Genomic DNA, 20,633 nt, shown 5'->3' on the forward strand with positions numbered 1-20,633 from the left:
TTACTGTAATTTAATTTTACAAAATAAATTTGAGAAAGACAACAATAAATAAGTAGATCTTCCTTCAGTGCTGGAAAATAGAATGAGCTTCTATTGGTATATGATTTAACTCACTTATATACTATTTTAGCTTTAATAAAATGATATTAAAACAATTGCTAATTACTATATTTGAGGAATTTTTTATAAGTAAAAATGAACTAAAAAGATTGTTGTTACCCTTTTCAAATCAAATAATGGTGTTTCATTGTGTGGTACACTAAAGGTATATATCCTACCAGAGACAATAATAATCTTATTGTTTATAATAAGCAAATATAATAAATATTAGCTATATGAAGTGGATTTTCAAAATTAACAGGGCTGTTACGTTAAAAATATTTTTAAGATTGCTTTTTATGTATTAAGTGCTTAAAATATTAAACTATATAGTTTATTAGCACACATTAAGTATTTTGTATTTATTGAATAAACTTGAAACATTTAAATTATATTCATATATATTTTTTCATTTAATTGTTACATGAAAAAGAATAGAGGTCACAAACACATAAATATAATTTTTGAAATGTCACTGACGTCTTCAAGTAACATTTGATATTACTCACAAAGGATTATATTTGCAAAATATATGCTTTTAGTATAAACTTTTTAATTCGCACATAGTGTAAAGGTCTAATTTTGATGAAAATGACTTTTGCTGATAAACAGCCAGAGAACAAACTCTTTAGGAACATGTTTGGAAATTTATTTTCCAGCTATGAAAATGTATCTTTACCTACATAATAATATTAAATCACATTGTGGACACTGAGGTTTTGTTTCAGTTCTTGATTTAAACAAAACCGTACAAAACAAAAAGAGCATAGGACCGAGCATGTGGAGAGGACTCCCAGTTCTATTTCTCTGGGACTCCTGGAGCAATCCACTCTACTATCTTCAGGTTGCCTTGGCAATCTATGAAATCCAATTCTGTAGGCTCCCTGAGGCTTATGGGCATATTCTGGACAGGCTGCATTTCTGTCTATTTCAGAGGGAGCAGAGGACTAACTACTGGTTTTCTGGGACATACTTTAAGTATACAGTTTTATTTTTGCCAAGTAATGTATTTAACACGTAAAACTATTTATGGATTATCAATTCTCCTTATGTAATTAAAATTTCCCCTTCTCTTTCTACAAGAACAGAAAAGCTCTTCCAACTGGTCTCTCATGTTCAAAATATGAAAAGGAGCTCAGAAAACGTTGGAGATAATAGCTTTCATCGTGGTTTCTTGTACTCCCTTAACATATTTTGCTGTATTTAAGAAATGTTGACCTATTTCACTTCAGCAAGTTTTCCAATGAAAGTTTTCCAGTTTTCTCATTCACCTAAGATAAAGGTGTGCCTGTATAAAAAAGTTCTGTTGTAGGTAAGACGATGAGGGGAAGTACAAGTTGGTATTTTAGGAATTGTTAGTGCATGTTGCTAAGAACACCACCATTAATAATTCCAAGGCAAAATTTAAAGATCTGCTTTTTACTGTGCCAACCACCACAGACTCAGATTTTCAAGGTCCTGGGCTTGAATATCTTACTGAGGAGAGATGGCCAAGGTTGAGGGAAAAAGCATAAACAAGGTTTTGCTTTGACATTATTGCTTTAGTTTTTACATATAATGTCGTCCTTCTCCCTTATTCTTGGAATAAGGACAGGAGCATTAGATTGGGTCTTCTCTTTGAAGTGGAAGACTAAAGGACAAGTTAATTTTGGCAGAATATGTGGTTATACGAAACAGAGAAGAGTATCAGGCCGTTTGCTACCTGAGGTGTTGACTGGTTAGCCATTCGACACTTGCGATTTGGCCTGTGGAGGAAGCGTTCCAGGGAGCAACGCTGCGGGGCTATCAGAGAGACGGCTCTTCCTTCCTCATGTTCTTGGTTCTAAGAGGTAAGTGAGATGGATATGTGAGATGTATCCCTGCTGACAGGTCTGTACTGCACACAACATCTGTGCTACAGAGTTGGAAAGGAACACAGTAAACTGTAGGAAGCAAATCGTGTGAAGATGAGGTGAGGTCAACTGTAAAGTGTTGAGGGTAAGTGTAAGATTAAGTTTGCATCAGCCATACACTCTGTTGCGGATGACCAATAGGGTGAAGATGACAGTCTACTCATTAGCTACTGGTGCTGTTCACAAATTCCACCACCACCAACTCATAGGGGACACTTTCTCCTTTCCCTGTTTTATGCCCTAATACTAGAAGAGCAAGGGGCCAAGAGATATCAGGGAGAGAGCAGGAAAGCATATGACAAACTTTCTTCTCTTTTAGACTCTGGGCCATTGCTATTTCTTAGTGGAAGAGGGTGATACGTTGAGTCAAAGAAAGTTAAAATGTTGAGATAGAAAGGTTTAAGTATAAATAGTAAAAAGTAACAAATAATGTGTTTTTCATAGAAGACATTACCCACATAAAAGTTGTTTTAACAGAGTACAGAGTTACTTGAAAAGCAAAATAATTCCAAGTATCAAAGTATTTTTAAACAAATTAAAATCATGATCCTCATACAAATACAGACTGGATATTAGTCAAAGAGTTATTTCACTCATTGAAGGGGGAACTCGTAAGATGTAAAGCTCTTTAAAATATCATATAAGAAAATTTTCATGGTCAGTTGAGCAAAGACATTTGCTAGGTTGGAAAACAAATTGTTTAACATCTCACAGGGCAATCAAACCATAACCTGTGGAGTTATCTTTTCCATTCAACAGAAATCTTTGCATTTCTACTGGCAAAAATCTGTATCTTAGCCTGTAACTTCAAAATACCTGCCTTCCACCAACATTTAATTGTATATCAAATAAAAGTGCACTTCCTAGAAAATGAAATAATATTTGTGTGGGCCTGTTAGGTCAGGGTTTATCCTCTCTCTCTCTCTCTCTGGAGGGCCAGATAATAAATAATTTAGGCTTTATAATGCATGTGGTCTTTAATGCCATTGCTCGACTCTGTTACTGTAGTGGCAGAGACGTAGGCAGCACAGACACAAATGAGCAAAGTGAGCCTAGCTATTGCGATGGTTAATTTTAAATATCACTTAGCCCAGAGAAGGGAAGCCTAGATAGCGGGTGAAGCATCATATGTAGTTACGTCTGAGAGAGTGTTTCTAGGATAGCTGAGCCTTTGAATTTGTGGACTAAGTAAGAAAGATTTGCCCTCACCCATGGTGGGAGGCCCCGTAAAATTGTGGGAGGGCCTGATCGAAGAAAAATGACAGAGGAGAAGTCAAATTTCTGTCCTCCTGTGCATGCTCATTTTTTCTCCTGAACTTGATACAGCCAGTTCTCCTGCCCTTGGAAGTTAGAACTCCAGATTCTTCAGCCTTGGAACTCTGGGACTTACATCTTTGATCCCCCACATTGCCAGGCCTTCAGACTCAGGCTGAGTAACACTGCCAGCTTCCCCAGTTCTCCAGCAGCATGAAACTTCTCAGCCTCCATAAATAAGAGAGCCAGTTCCCCTAATTAATCTTCTATCACTCTATCTACACTTCTGGTTCTGTTTCTCTCATGTAGTTTGACTAATTCAACGGCCTGCCAATGAAATTGTATTCACAGACACTGAAATTCGAACTATTTGTAATTCTGTGTGTCACAAAATATTCTTATTTTTATTTTTTCCCAACCATTATAAATTGTAAAAACCAATCTTTGCCTGTAGGTCATATAAAAACAGATAGGCCGATGTCCCTAGCCAGCCATAGTTTATGGACTATGTGTGTTAGATAATGCTATGTGAAATTTAAAGGTCGTGACTCCTTGCACTTTTCTCTTAATCCATGATTGTATATCAATAACTTTAATCTCTTCAACAATAGCTGTTCTACTTCCAGTTGGAACTTCTCATTTTAAAATGGTTTAAATATATTGGACCTTAATGGTGAAGATAATGGGCCATAATGAACACTGAAAAGTAGTTTTTCTAACTTTAACCTTATATAATCTGAGACCAGTGAGTTGCTTGGGTTCTCTGGGCCTCTCATATCTCAGATATGCTCAGGCTAAACGATTTCTAAAATAATTCCTGATGACAAGAAATCTGCAGGCAAATCTAACTCTAAAAAAAATGATATTTTTATTATAACAACACGTTCTCTGCATTCTTTTTTCTTACCTGGAGAGCAATGTATATCAGTGTTGTACTTTCACCCTCAAACGCTTGTTTGCATGATGTAGAGTTCATACCATTGGAGGGGTGAAAAGCTTTGCATTTAGATTGATGTAATTTGTGTGTCTACATGAGGATTCAAATAAAAATGTATATAAACCCTGGAAGCATTGAGGACCTAAGCAATAGTGGGAGGAAAAGTACCATCAAATGCAGTTGTAGGAGACATTGGCAATTGCCTTTTTATATCATGACTCTGAATATTGAATCTACAGTACAGAGGAAAAAAGTATCAAAACCTAAATGACCTGTCTAAAATAAATTCCAGTTCTATAAAATATTTCATGAGCAAAATTATTTCAAAAGGGAGATGTTAAATTGATTAAAGATTGATATAATATAAAAAAACCAATCTTCTTGCAAACATATTTGAGGTTTGAAAATGGCACCAAAGGCCCAATCCACCATATAAAAATATTTAGAATCGCACACACACCAGACAAGAATTGTATTTTGAGTTAAGGATGAAATATATTTGTAATTGCAGAAAAGATATATAAAAAGAAAAAAAGAACATATTTAATTGGACCACTATTACCCAGGCTGGTGGAACGTGCATAAAAAAATTTGTATAGCCAATGCTGACAGAAAAACATTTTAACTGCCTCCCTCTTAATCACATCATTTCATAAAGAGATAATTCACCTGTCTGCAAGTTGCAACTTTAATAGTTTTTAAGAGTTCTGTTGCTATGTGTTTTGAGACAGAAAAGACAGTGACTTAAGAACTCTGAATATTTTAACATAAATGTTTGTATGAGAAAGTTTCTTTTTTTATTGTTAAATCATAGCTGTGTACATTAGTGCAATCAAGGGGTACAATGTGTTGGTTTCATATACAATCTGAAATATTCTCATCAAACTGTTCAACGTAGCCTTCATGGCATTTTCTTAGTTATTGTATATAGACATTTGTATTCTGCCTTTAGTAAGTTTCACCTGTACCCATTCTAAGATGCACCATAGGTGTGGCCCCACCCATTACCCTCCCTCCACCCTAACCTCCCCCCTCCCTTCCCCTTCCTTGGCCCTTTCCCCATATTCTTGTGCTATAGTTGGGTTACAGCCTTCATGTGAAAGCTATAATTTAGCTTCATAGTAGGTCTGAGTACATTGGATACTTTTTCTTCCATTCCTGAGATACTTTGCTAAGAAGAATGTGTTCCAGCTCCATCCATGTAAACATGAAAGAGGTAAAGTCTCCGTCTTTCTTTAAGGCTGCATAATATTCCATGGTATACATGTACCACAATTTGCTAGTCCATTCGTGGGTCAATGGGCACTTGGGCTTCTTCCACGACTTAGCAATTATGAATTGGGCTGCAATAAACATTCTGGTACAGATGTCTTTCTTATATTGTGATTTTTGGTCTTCTGGGTATAAACCTAGCAAAGGAATTATAGGATTGAATGGCAGGTCTATTTTTAGATCTGTAAGTATTCTCCACAAACGTCCTTCCAGAAGGAATGTATTCGTGTGCATTCCCACCAGCAGTGTAAAAGTGTGCCTTTTTCTCCACATCCATGCCAAAATCTCTGGTTTTGGGATTTTGTTACGTGGGCTACTCTTACTGGGGTTAGGTGATATCTCAAAGTAGTTTTGATTTGCATTTCTCTGATGATTAAGGATGATGAGCTTTTTTTCATGTGTTTGTAGATCATGCGTCTGTCTTCTTTAGAGAAGTTTCTCTTCAAGTCCCTTGCCCACCCTGAGTTGTGATCACTTGTTCTTTTCTTGCTAATAAATTTGAGTTCTCTGTGGATTCTGGTTATTAAACCTTTATCAGAGGTATAGCCTGCAAATATTTTCTCCCATTCTGAGGGCTGTCTGCTTGCTTTACTCACTATGTTCTTGGCTGTGCAGAAGCTTTTTAGTTTGATCAGGTCCCAGTAGTGTATTTTTGATACTGCTTTAATTGCCTGGGGAGTCCTTCTCATAAAATATTCACCCAGGCCGATTCCTTCAAGAGTTTTCCCTGCACTTTCTTCAAGTATTTTTATAGTTTCATGTCTTTAATTTAAATCTTTTATCCAGTGAGTTTCTTAGCTTAGTTAATGGTGAAAGATGTGGGTACAGTTTCACTCTTTTACAGATTGCCATCCAGTTTACCCAGCACCATTTGTTAAACAGGGAATCTTTTCTCCACTGAATGTTTTTAATTGACTTGTCAAAGATCAAATAACGGTAAGTAGCTGGATTCATCTCTTGGTTCTCTGTTTTGTTCCAGACATCTACTTCTCTGTTTTTGTGCCAGTACCATGCTGTTTTGTTCACTATTGATTTATAGCACAGTCTCAGGTCTGAGAGCATGATTCCTCCTGCTTTGTTTTTATTGCTCAGTAATCTTTTTGGTATTCAAGTTTTTTTCTGATTCCATATAAAATGAAGTATTATTTTTTCAAGATCTTTAAAATGTGACAATGGAACTTTAATAGGAATTACATTAAAATTATATATTGCTTTGGGTAGTATAGACTTTTAGTAATGTTGATTCTTCCCAGCCATGAGCATGGTATGTTTTTCCATTTGTTAACATCTTCAGGTACTTCTCTCTTAAAGTTTCATTGTTGTCTTTGTAGAGATCTTTCACGTCCTTTGATAGGTATACTCCCGAATATTTCATCTTCTTTGGCACTACTGTGAAAGCAATAGAGTCCTTGACTGTTTTTGTGGCTTGGTTATTGTTGGTATATATAAAGGCTACAGATTTATGGGTATTGATTTTGTAGCCCGCGACATTGCTGTATTCTGTGATCACTTCTAAAAGTTTTGTAGTAGAATCCCTAGTGTTTTCCAGATATATGATCATGTCATCTGTGAAGAGTGAAAGTTTGATCTCTTCTGACCCTATGTGGATACCCTGGATCGCCTTTTGTTCCCTAATTGCAATGGCTAAAACTTCTATTATAATGTTAAAGAGCAATGGAGACAATGGGTAACCTTTCCTGGTTCCTGATCTAAGTGGAAATGATTTCAATTTAACTCCATTCAATATGATATTGGCTGTGGGTTTGCTGTAGATGGCCTCTATTAGTTTAAGAAATGTCCCTTCTATACCAATTTTCTTAAGTGTTCTGATCATGAAGGGATGCTGGATGTTACCAAAAGCTTTTTCTGCATCAATTAAGAGAATCATATGGTCTTTATTTTTTAGTTTGTTTATGTGCTGAATTACATTTATAGATTTATGTATATTAAACCAGCCTTGAGACCCTGGGATAAAACCCACTTGGTCATGGTGTATAATTTTTTGATGTGTTGTTGGATTCTGTTTGTTAGGATCTTATTGAGTATTTTTGCATCAATATTCATTAGTGATATATGGTCTATATTTTTCTTTTCTTGTTGGATCTTTCCCTGGTTTGGGGATCAAGGTGATGTTTGCTTTGTAGAATGTGTTGGGTAATATTCCTTCTTTTTCTATATTTTGGAAGAGGTTTAGTAATATAAGTACTAATTCTTTAAAGATTTAGTAGAAGTCTGATGTAAAGCCATCTGGTCCTGGGCTTTTCTTTTTAGGGAGATTTTGTATAGTTGATGCCATTTCAGAACTTGATATAGGCCTGTTCAACATTTCCACTTCATTCTGGCTAAGTCTTGGTAGGTGCGTACTTCCAGTTTTTGGTCGATTTCTTTCAGATTTTCATATTTCTGAGAGTAGAGTTTCTTGTAATGTTTGTCAAGGATTTTTTGAATTTCTGAGGGGTCTGTTGTGATTTCATCATTACCATTTCTGATTGATGAAATTAGAGATTTTACTCTTTTTTTTCCTGGTTAGGTTGGCCCACAGTTTATCTGTTTTATTGATCTTTTCAAAAAACCAACTTTTGGATTTATTGATCTGTTGTATAATTCTTTTGTTTTTAATTTAATTTAATTCTGCCCTGATTTTGGTTATTTCTTTTATTCTTGGGTTTGGGGTTGGAATGTTCTTCATTCTCCAGGTGCTTGAGATGTTCCATTAAGTTATTAACTTCCTCTCTTTCCGTTTTCTTGAGGAAGGCTTGCAGTGCTATAAATTTCCCTCTTAGGACTGCCTTTGCAGTATCCCAGAGGTTCTGATAATTCGTGTCTTCATTGTTGTTTTGTTCCAAAAATTTGGTGATTTCCTTCTTAATCTCGTCTATAACCCATCTGTCCTTCAGCATAAGGTTATTTAGCTTCCATGTTTTTTTTTGTGGGTATGCAGATTCCTGTTGTTATTGAGTTCAACTTTTATTCCATGATGATCTGAGAAGATGCAAGAAATAATTTCTATTGTTTTAAATTTGCTTAGGTTATATTTGTGGCTTAGGATGTGGTCAATTTTGGAGTATGTTCCGTGGCTGGTGAGAAGAATGTGTATTCAGTTTTGTTGGGATGAAATGTTCTGTAGATGTCTGTTAAATCCAGATGTTGAATGGTTAAAGTTAAATCTAAAATTTCTTTGCTTAGCTTCTTTTTGGAGGATCTATCTAGCACTGCTAACGGGGTGTTAAAATCTCCAACTACTATGGAACTGGAGGAAATCAAGTTGCTCTTGTCTGTTAGAGCAAGAGCAACTTGATTTCTTATAAATGTTCTTGTTCTCTTATAAATTGATGTGCATTCTGGATGGGTGCATAAATATTAATAATTGAAACTCATCATAGTGAGTATTACCTTTAACAAATATGAAGTGTCCATCCTTATTCTTTGTTATTTTAGCTGGTTTAAAGCCTATTGCATCTGCGAATAGGATTGCAACACCTGATTTTTTCTGCTTTACATTTGCCTGGAGTATAAATGACCATCCCTTCACCTTCAGTCTGTATTTGTCTTTTAATGTAAGATGAGATTCTTGTATGCAGCAGATATCTGGCTTGAGTTTTTGTATCTAGTCAGCCAACCTGTGCCTCTTTAGAGGACAATTTAAACCATTCAGATTAATTGAGAATATTGATAAGCCTTTTGAGAGTCCAGTGGACATTTTTTATCCTTTTGTGACTGTGGAAGTTGGAATTTGATCAAAATTTTCTGTGTGGGTTTACTTTTGTGGTGGAGGGTTACACTGGTCTTTATGAAGAATATATCTGAGAATATCCTGGAGAGCTGGTTTAGTTGTGGTAAATTTCTTCAACATGTGAATGTCATTAAAGTATTTAGTTTCTCAGTCATAAATGAAACTCAGTTTAGCTGGGTACAGGATCCTGGATTGAAAGTTATTTTGTTTTAGGAGATTAAAAGTCAATGACCATCCTCTTCTAGCTTGAAAAGTTTCAGTAGAGAGATCTGCAGTTATTCTAACATTCTTCCCCTTGTAGGTGATGGTTTTCTTTTGTCGGACTGCTTTCAGAATTTTCTCCTTCATATTAACTTTAGTGAAATTTATTATGATGTGTGTGGGGGATGTCTTATTTGGGTTGAGTCGGGCTGGAGTTTTGAAACTGCTATCTGAATTTCAGAATCTCTTGGTATGTCTGGAAATTTCTCCTTCATAATGTCATGAAGAAGAGAGTCTGTGCCTTGTGAAGCCACTTCATCGCTTTCAGGGATCCCTATAAGATGAATATTGGTTTTCTTCGAATTATCCTAGAGCTCTCTGAGAGAGTGATCTGTTTTTGCCCTCCATTTCTCTTCCTCTTTGAGAGTTGGGGAGCATTCAAAAGCTTTGGCTTCAATGCCAGAAATTCTTTCTTCTCCTTATTCCATTCTGTTACTGAGGGGTTCTACTGTGTTTCTCAGATCTTTGAGGCCTGCAACTTCTTGTCTTAATGTGTCAAAATCTTTGGTCATTTAGTCTTTGAATTCGTTGAATTCTTGAGATATCTTTTGGGTTACTCTAATTCAATCTTATTAGCTATCCAGATTCTGAATTCGATTTCTGACATCTCAGCTATTTGTTTGTGCATGGGGTCTTGTGCTGTTTCTGCCCCATTGATCTTTGGGGGAGTTGATCTACTCTGATTATTCATATTGCCAGAGTTTTTCTGTTGATATTGCCTCATGTTTGTTTTTCACCGTTGCCTCTGGCCATCCTCAGAGTTGGGGAGGTGTCTCTCCAAGATTATACCCCAGCGGGATCATTCTATTTTTGCTGGATCTTTGTAGGGAGTGACCCTGTGTAGCTCTTCTGGGGCTGCCCCAGCCAGGGAGTTCTGGTTGTGGGAGCAGCTTTGGAATGTGACACACCCAGATCCAGCAACAGGGCGGAAGGTGGTGCACACTGCCTGGCACCCAGTGACTTTGGCACTAGCCCAATGCTCCAGCAGTCTCTGGCCAGGAGAAGGGCCCTGCACAGAGGCAGGGAGGGCTCTGGAGGGCACGTGGCTACCAGAGTCCCTGGAGAGACGAGTGAGTGGTATGGAGGCAAGGAGGGTACAAGAGGGAGGATGTGGGGTTGCACGGCTCCCATAGTTCCTGGTCAGGGCGTGCACAGGCCTGGTGGGCTTGGGTCATGACACAGCTCTTACAGAGATCCAGGAGGGCGCTGATCGCGGTCTCGGCGCAGCTCTTACGGAGGTCCAGGTGGGCACCAATCTCAGTCGTGGTGCAGCCAGAAAAAAATTTCTTAAAGACTGCCTCCTGAGTGGGGAAAAAGAGCTTGTGCCGGCTGCCTTGAGGGAAGCGTCTCACACCAAGTAGTTTCTTTTATTTTTTTTTTCAAGTAGTTTCTTAATGAAAAGTATTTTCCCCAAAATTATCTTTCTCTCTCTTCTCATTTATTCAGTCAAACAAATGTTCAGTTAAATTAAAGAGGCTTATTAAATATCAAAAATTCAGTGTCCTTACTCTTTGTAGAAGCAGTAAATTATGGAAAACCTTTATTTTTATCATTTATAATTTTTTTTTGAGTTTGTTACATACACTAATGAAAGCTAAATTTAAGAAAAGCCCTATAGGGCGGCACCTGTGGCTCAAGGAGTAGGGCGCCGGTCCCATATGCCGGAGGTGGCGGGTTCAAACCCAGTCCCGGCCAAAAACCACAAAAAAAGAAAAAAAGAAAAGCCCTATGGAGACTAAGGAAATGTTTAATACACATAAATATAAACAAGAGTTACAGCAATCGAGGATAACATAACCTTCTTAGAGCCCATCCTGTTAATTGCATTTTCCCTTTGCTTAAATGATGGTAAGACTAGCATTCATTACATGCCAAGGTATTTCAAGCTACACTAAAAAACAGAGACTTTCCCCCTTTTTTTCCTTTTTAACAGCAAGAGAGGAAAAAGGAGGGGATGAGAAAGGGAAAGCAAAAGTGAGAGAGAGTGCTACTCTTTCTGGTTGGAATAATGCAAATACAAGTAAATTAACATTTATTTCAGGAATGGAAGAAGTTCAAGAGATGGAAGAAGAAATCACAGAAAATGTTAATTGTCATAATGCAAAGTAGGCAATTTCTTGTACTTAGAATTATTACACTGGCAATAATTCATATTAAAAATTTTGGAGTATTGGTATATGTTAAAATAGGAAAACAACCTAATGCAACTAATATTGGAACTAATACTTGTAATTTTTCAGTATAAACATTTATAAGCATTTATATTGAAGAAATATATAACCTGAAATGTACAGGTGCTAAAAATCATTTAATTAATTTTAGTTTTAACAGGACAACAATGTAATGATTAATAACCCAAATTATTATAAAATATCAGGATGGTGTTTAAAAGGAATGTTCAATGACTTTTACGCTTCTATTTTTATATCAACTTGTTTTATGTTAATATACTTGCCTTAACTTACTTTTTTTTTCCTCAAAATGGATATATGCTATAAAGTGTAGGTGGCTTACAGGTGTCAGTAAGAATTACTTTTCATCATGGGTGAGTGTTTTCTACTTACAGCCGTATTTATAAATGTGTATTTTCCCAAGCCAGCTGTATGGTCTGAGTGCAAACATATTTTAATATTTCAAGTTTCTTGTCAATATTGGCATATAGTGAATGTGAGAAATAGAATGTACATGAATTTGAACAACTTTCTCACCTATGATCTACTGATACCTCTGTGACATCAGCAGAGCACTTTGGTAAAACAATGCACGCAAAGTTTAATTAAAGGTTCTTAAAAAAATTCCCTCAGCGAGTAGGGCGCCGGCCCCACATGCCGAGGGTGGCGGGTTCAAACCCAGCCCCGGTCAAACTGCAACAACAAAAAAAAATAGCCGGGCGTTGTGGCGGGCGCCTGTAGTCCCAGCTACTAGGGAGGCTGAGGCAAGAGAATCGCGGAAGCCCAGGAGTTGGAGGTTGCTGTGAGCCGTGTGACGCCACGGCACTCTACCCGAGGGCGGTACAGTGAGACTCTGTCTCTACAAAAAAAAAAAAAAAAAAAAAAAAAAAATTCCCTCATAAATGCATTTGATATAAATGTACATGTACATAATCTCCAGTAATTTTAAAGTATATTTCCGTTTATATCCCCAAATTTATATGTCCACATTTATACGTATATACATATACATGTGTGTATATATACGTGTATATACACACACACATAAATATTGATTAAAATAATGCGTAGAGATAGTATAACATATAAAAAGTGAACATCTAAAAAAAACATTTTGGATGGGTGTGGTGGCTCACATCTGTAATCCTGGCACTCTGGGTGGCTGGGAGGATCTCTTGAGCTCGGGTGTTCAAGATCAGCCTGACCAGAGTGACAACCATGTTTATTAAAAACAGAAAAGTTTAGCTGGGCATTGTAGCAGTCACTTGTAGTTCCAACAGTTACTAGGGAGGTTGAGGCAGGAAGATCACTTGAACCTGGGAGTTTGAGGTTGCTGTAAACTAGCCTGGACAGCAGGAGAGTGAGATTCTTCCCCCTCAAAAATAAAAAATAAGTACAAAGACCATTTTAAAAATAAATATATAAAGTCTTTCTGATATTCTCTGTCCATGTCTTTTAGAATATACCACTTAATGTATTGGATAGTACTAGAAGCCACTACTTTAGCTCAGTAATTCACAATATAGAGATGAGGGAGGTGAGTTCCCCACTGCATGGGTAATATATACCCAAATTTTAGTTATGTTAGGAGGATATAAGTTTAAAAATAAGTTTAAAAATAGCTGTTCTTGAAGAAGAAATTGGCAAAGTCAGAATCCTATAGATTTTTCTCCTCACATGCCTCTAAGAATCCTATCCTCTGCAATTTTTTTTTCAAGGAATGAGAATTTTACCATGCAAGTTTTCACACCCTATTAAAGAAGCTGGTCAAAAATGTTTAAATATAAAACATAGTCAATAGGGAAGAAGCAGAAAATGTTGATAATTATTTTATTAAATAGAAGGAAAAAAGGTGGTCTCAAGTGGGGAGCAATAAACCAACTGCAACTCCAAGAGAAACCAAAGCAAAAAATTTTTTTTTTTTTTTTTACAGTTTTTGGCCGGGGCTGGGTTTGAACCCACCACCTCTAGTATTGGGCTGGCGCCCTACTCCTTTGAGCCACAGGCACCGCACCTAGCAGAAAATATTTTTATAGACCTAGAGAAAAAAATATATAACAAGGCTGAACAAAGCATCAGGAAGTGTATGTGTGATGGGAAGGAGAAAGTGAAAATTGAAAGGAAAATACAATGAAATTGCAAGTAAAAATCTAAGAGGTGGGGACGACTAATAATGCCCTCAAAATTAAACAATTACATTTACACTTTTAAATATTTTTATAGTGTGGTAAATTCCAGTAAAAATGGTGTATTATAATCTACTGTGTAAAGATTACTTGAAAGAGCCTGCCTATAACTATTAATGACATTTAAATACACTGTTTAAAAAATCTGTTTTCCAATCTTTACTTTTTGAAAATATTGCCATTGTGCTCTAAAATGTTTGAACAAAAAGAAGTCGAATAATGGCAGATATAATCTTCATGACTATAAAGGGATTTTTTTCAATATCCTTCTAAATAATCTATTAATTAATTAGAACAGAACCATTGTTTGCCAAATCACTTATATATTCTGAAGCATCTTAGTGACACCGAAGATGTTGTAATAGGAAATATTTTAGGAAAAATGTTAAGTAGTTGAAATGTCTTGGCCACTTTCATAATCATACATGTAAGATAAAGGCAAAAACAGAGGATGAGAGCTTTGCCTTAGTGTGGGTAGGATCTGTGGTCAAGACTGATGAAGTTTGGCGTCTTGATCCTGCAAAATTGTGACATCAGAGTTGCCTTAACCGATTTGTAGAAATTGGCGGGAGTCCTGGATGGATATATTGGACACATTTTGCTTTTTCTTTCATTTTACTTTTTCTCCAAAGAAATGTGCTTTAGTTAACATCTGTTTAGGTGACTTCCCAGGGTGTACGAGAGCACATTCATGCTTGCTTCCTAAATGACCTGCCTATGTATTATGTATACACAGAATCAAAACACTTTTAAGTGGTACAATATTCCCTTCATTTCCTCTTCCTGTCTGAGTCTTGGAGTGCTTTAATTTGAAAACAGTGATGGTAGTTCAGGTCTAAACTCCCACAGAGAACATTTTGTATTTCGTAGTGTGCCTTCAGGAGAAATAACGATCGTGACAAGAATTTTGAGCTAGAAATAAAAGAAAAATGGTGAAGACACTTGTGATGTTAGCACTTGAAGAGCTCTGAAATAGAGTTAATTACCCTAAATAACCTTGGTTAGGAGCAGTGCTACATTCACAAGGCAGAAAAGAAATTTTCCACGAAGCTTAGGAATTTGCTTTGGAGGTTGAGTTCTTGAGTTCATTCTATAATAGAATAAATAAAAGAAAAAAGGTATACAGTTATGATTGAATAAAAATTAAAAAAAGAAATTAAAATTAGTGCTTAATACTTGATGGAAAATCTTGTTAGCAGATTTAGTTGAAGAGAACATCTTAATGGTTGTGCAATGCATTGGAAGGCCAAGAAATATTTTGGGACGTAGAGAAGAAACTTAAACTCTTACAGACATTAAACTCTTAATGAATGTGTAAGACTTCCTGCATGGTGGATAAAAAGGAGCAATTTTGTGGATATTTAAGGGTGACGTGGGGGCACAGAGTAAGGTAGTAAGAAACAATGGGTAAGAAAGACATAGGAACACACAACCACTTAAAAGTCTTCACAGAGAGATCTTTTAGATACATACGTAATACTCCATTTGAAGTTTCAGCCTATACCACACAATGCTTTAATCCTCTGGAGTTACTCCAAACAGGAACCCCAGACACATGTGTACCATGGAATATTATGCAGCCTTAAAGAAAGATGGAGACTTTACCTCTTTCATGTTTACATGGATGGAGCTGGAACATATTCTTTTTAGCAAAGTATCTCAGGAATGGAAGAATAAGTACCCAATGTAGTCATCCCTACTATGAAGCTAAATTATAGCTTTCACATGAAGGCTATAACCCAACTATAGCACAAGACTATGAGGAAAGGGCCAAGGAAGGGGAAGGGAGGGGGGGAGGTATTGATGGAGGGAGGGAAATGGGTGGGGCCTCATCTACGGTGCATCTTAGAATGGGTACAGGCGAAACTTACTAAAGGCAGAATACAAATGTCTACATACAGTAACTAAGAAAATGCCATGAAGGCTACGTTGAACAATTTGATGAGAATATTTCAGATTGTATATGAAACCAGCACATTGTACCCCTTGATTGCACTAATGTACACAGCTATGATTTAACAATAAAAATAAATAAATTAAAAAAAAAGATTTAATTTCTTGATAAAATAAAGAAGAAGAAAGGGAAGGAGAAGAGAGGAAAAGCTATTTGGGAACTTAATGCAGGTTTTTTTTAAAAAAAGTATAACTGAAATGAAGATGTAGAATTCCTTAGAGAAAAAAAAGAAAAGATGGAGCATAACATGTCCGGAAAAAACATTCTTTTCTGAGAATTCCCACACATAAGGGAAGAGTTGCTTTCTACTACTACCAAGATTTTTGAAAATTTGAAAATTTTCTATTTAAAACTATTATTTTTTTAGGACCACATATATGCTTTGTGCTGGTTGAAATATTACCTCTTTTGTAGTGTTATTTTTCTCCATTAATCATGTTCTGTTTATTTCAATAAGACTCCTAGGCATAAAATGTTTACTTGTGGTGCAATGGAAATAAAAACAATAACTTTAAAAATGAATACTCAATGCTTTACAAATACATTAATCCAAGTTTAAAGATTTATGCTACATCTAGAGAGATTCAAATGTATCATAAGTGACATCATTAATACCTTTTTTTTTTTTGAGACACAGTCTCACTATGTCTCCCTTGGTAGAGTGCTGTGGGGTCACAGCTCACAGCAACCTCAAACTCTTGGGCTTAAGCGATTCTCCTGCCTCATCCTCCCAAGTAGCTGGGACTACAGGCGCCCACCACAATGCCTGGCTATTTTTTAGTTGTCATTGTTGTTTGGCAGGCCCGGGCTGGGAACCCTCCACCTCTGGTGTATGTGGCTGGCGACTAGACACTGAGCTACAGGCGCTGAGCCAATTAATAGCATTTTATTTGAGAATAATGAGTTGTAATTTTGGTAGAGGTCACTACAAAAGTTTTGAGATAGACTGTTGCAGTCCATTATTTCACAAGAAACACAGTTGGCAGCATCCTTTATCATCCACCTGTGCAAAGTTCAACTTGCTCAGCTTGTCTGTGCTGTTGAGAGGGCTTCATCTATTTCTGTGCATGTAGATTTTACATTTCTTAAATTTGTGCATCTCAAAACTTTCCTAATGACTCATGTACTATCGTTAATATGTTTGCATCAATTCTCTAGAAAAGCTTACTGCTGTCATATACAATGAGAATACTGTGCAGTTTATGAGATGTAATAAACTGGTTAAAACATAATCTTTCTTAAAAGTTATGTTCTTCCATAAAATCAAGTCACAATTTTTATTAGAATAATGTGACAATGCCCAGTGCAAAATGCTCTCATCTTTAATCTGCATGATTAGTGAGATCAAAGGAAATAATCCTTTAGGTTTTGTGAAATATTCTTATATGACTCAGAAGACAATGCAAAATTTAATTCTACATTTAACACCTCTCTCTCTCTCACATGCAATGCTATATGAGAAGAATAATATAGCACAGAAAGAAAAGTGATGGAGACTATTGGAATGAAAATTGCAACTTTTAATTAAATTTGCAGAATGGAGATAGATGGCATTTGGGTATGTGTCGGTATTACTGAAGGTTCAGTCATGAAACAGAAGTCACACTAGTTACTTAGAGCAAGTGGATTAATAGAGAAAAGTAGCAGCTTTTTCTGGTTAGAAAAATTGGTTAGAAAATTGGAGAAGCTAAATTCAGGGATTTTGCGGGGATTGGAAGAGTAATGTTTGCATGGAGTCTTCCCCTGGTGTTTGTGGCCTGGAATTCTGGTGCAGTCCCAGTAGAATCCTTAAGCCTCTGAGCATAATCTCTTGTTGGCCATAAAACTCATGCCCTGGCCTCAGGTCCTTGGAAAAATAATGGCTTCTTTCATTTTTGCAATATTTCGTGACTATTTCCCCACAATTATAATTAATCATAATCCTATTAGCAAGAAATCCTGGGTGATCAATGTAACTATGTTTATTCTGATAGTAGAATATACTGATATCTGGCCATGGTGTAAAACAGTACTGATTGAAAAAGTTGTGGTAGATTTTGACGTATCTAATTTATTCTAATTAAGTGTCTAAGGGAAGGGACTATTTTCCAAAGTTAAAATAATCATTTTAAAGAGTTTATTCCTTGAGTAGGAAATACACATACAATCACACTCATATGATCTTATTTCATTTTATAAAACAAACCAAGTTACTATTTTTTATAGCATCCATGAATTTTTAATGAAAGGTATAAATATAAAACATACTCATATTTGCTTTAATTTAAAAAAAAACCTAATACAGGAAATAGAAGAAATCAGTAAATGATGCTCACTTGCTTTGCCAAGATGTGTGGCGTGAGGGGGCTAAGCCATCAATGGAAGAAAATTTGAGGATATTTACACAGGTTTTCAAAATTTTTGAAAAAAATTTTAAACCGATTCTTTTTTTTTTGAAAATGATGCAATGCTTTATTTGATTTTCAAAACTAAATCATAAAACTAAGGAAATATATTGCAACTTAATTAAAGGAAATTAAACGAATACAAATCAGAGGATTGAATATATCCTATGGTATTTAGAAAATATCACAACTTTTATGATGACAATTCTAAATACCAATTTGGCTACTCTTTGAAAAAGCAAGAACTAATTCTTGTGGATACATTGGCAAAAATATCAAATGAGAGAAATATTTGTGTAAGTCATATGCTCCATAGGTTAAAAAAATTATCTGCAGCAAAATGTTCACAGATTCTGCATCTTATGAAACTTAAAAACAAAGTAAATTTACAGAGTCTCATGGGGGTGAGTACATAAGTAGAGGTATAATTCTATTAAAATCCACAAATGACTATCTTAGTTGGTATTTAATTGTACCTTTTGGAAAACTTAAATTTCCATAACATTGCTTCAAAATGCCATTTTATATAAGCACAGACACAAAACCACAACAAACACAGAATGTCTGATATTATTTTGAAAGCTGCAATATAATTTGTAGAATAAGAAAGAATAGGATGAATTTCAAAACCTCCTCATGTATGTCAAATAGCAATTCTGTTGACAGAATATCATGGCTGTTTTATAGGTACATTATAACTTGTTTTATTGTTTCAGGTTAATTGAGGGTACAAACAATTAGGTTTCACTGTTTGCATTTGTTAGGGAAAGTCCTTCTTATAATTGTGTCCCACCCCCAAAAGGTGTGCCATACACCTTAATGGTCTGCCCCTTAAGTGGGAGCACACCCCTGCTCCCTCTCCTCCCCTCTCTCAGCTCTCTCAATCCCCTGCCTCCCTCATTGAATTTCTCATTCAAACAATTAACCTTTCTAAAAGTGTGATTTCTGTAATTTCTTCCTGATACAAACATTCACAAGTACATACCTGGAAAACAAATTATTAACTCTACTACTTAGAGTATAGTTTTAAAGAGGCAGCATCAGCAATATCTGGCTATTGTTAGAAAGGTGAAATTTATTCTCCATCCTGGACTTAGTGAGTCCAAATTTGAGAGCTGGGACTCAGGAATCTGTATTTAATTAGAACTACATGTGAAACTTACCTATGCTGATCTAGAGGAAAGATTTTCACACATTAGGGGACAAATATCCCTCTTTATGGTTGACATCAATTTACATCTTTCTCAGGAATACCTTCCCACATAATGCAAAATATTATGAAACTTTGGGCTGTTCACTAAGCTAATAGAATAAAAGTAATGCCAAGCTATCATTTTAACTTTTATTTGTACCATTACTACTGAGGTTATATATCTTTAAAAGGCCTCATATTTATTCTATGTACAATAACAGTTATGTACTTGTCCTTCATATAAATGACATTGTACATTATGCACATTTATATTATATTTTTTGGGGGGAATCATCTATACTGTTGTGTCTGGTTGCAGATCATTAAATCTCATTTATCTAAGCTGGATATGCATTAATGTGAAAGTATCAATATCTCTTTATCAATTCAACTGATGAATGGTTCTAGGTATTTGAAACCTGGGATTATTATAAATAATGTAGCTGACATATCATATCATACATCTTTTGGTAAATATATGAACGCAATTCTTTTGGGTATATATCTTAGACTAAAACTGTTGAATCATTCAGTGTGCATTCTGCAAAATTTCATAGATATTTTCAAATAATACTTTAAAGTGTTTCTTCAAGATGACTTTCACATCAGCAGTGGATGGTATTTTCCAATTCTCTACATTCTTGACAACACTTGGTGTGTCAGCCTTTTCAATTTTAGCCATTCATGTGGTGTGTACTGGTGTCTTATGGTAAGTTTAATTGCAGTTTCCTATGACTAATACAGTTCAGCTTCTTTTCATGTTTAATTTTAATATTCTTTTTAATGAAGTATCCCTTCTCCAGGGGAAGCTCACAAACAATGGCTGGCTAATATAGAGTATACAAACATTATCTCAAATTGGAAACAACTCTGAGGGGATATTTCAGCTCCATACCTCTCTGTGAAATTGAATAAGGCCTATAATGCAATTGCTTCCTAGTTCAATTTCGACTTGTGACCAATCCTGATCCTCTTCATCTCTGGTTGTTGCCCTTAAGAACACTTACCAGAAACTACCTGCATAAAGTTATGATCTCAGCATCTATTTCCCAAGAATACTATTACCAGTCAGTAGTAGTATTGTACCTGGAATGATCCTAAGAAACAAACTTCAAATATCTTTTTTTTTTTTTTTTTTGTAGAGACAGAGTTTCACTTTATCGCCCTCAGTAGAGTGCCGTGGCATCACACAGCTCACAGCAACCTCCAACTCCTGGGCCTAGGCGATTCTCCTGCCTCAGCCTCCCGAGCAGCTGGGACTACAGGCGCCCGCCACAACGCCCGGCTATTTTTTTTGT

This window comes from Nycticebus coucang, chromosome 6 (assembly GCF_027406575.1).
Source record: "Nycticebus coucang isolate mNycCou1 chromosome 6, mNycCou1.pri, whole genome shotgun sequence".
Taxonomy (NCBI): Eukaryota; Metazoa; Chordata; class Mammalia; order Primates; family Lorisidae; genus Nycticebus; species Nycticebus coucang.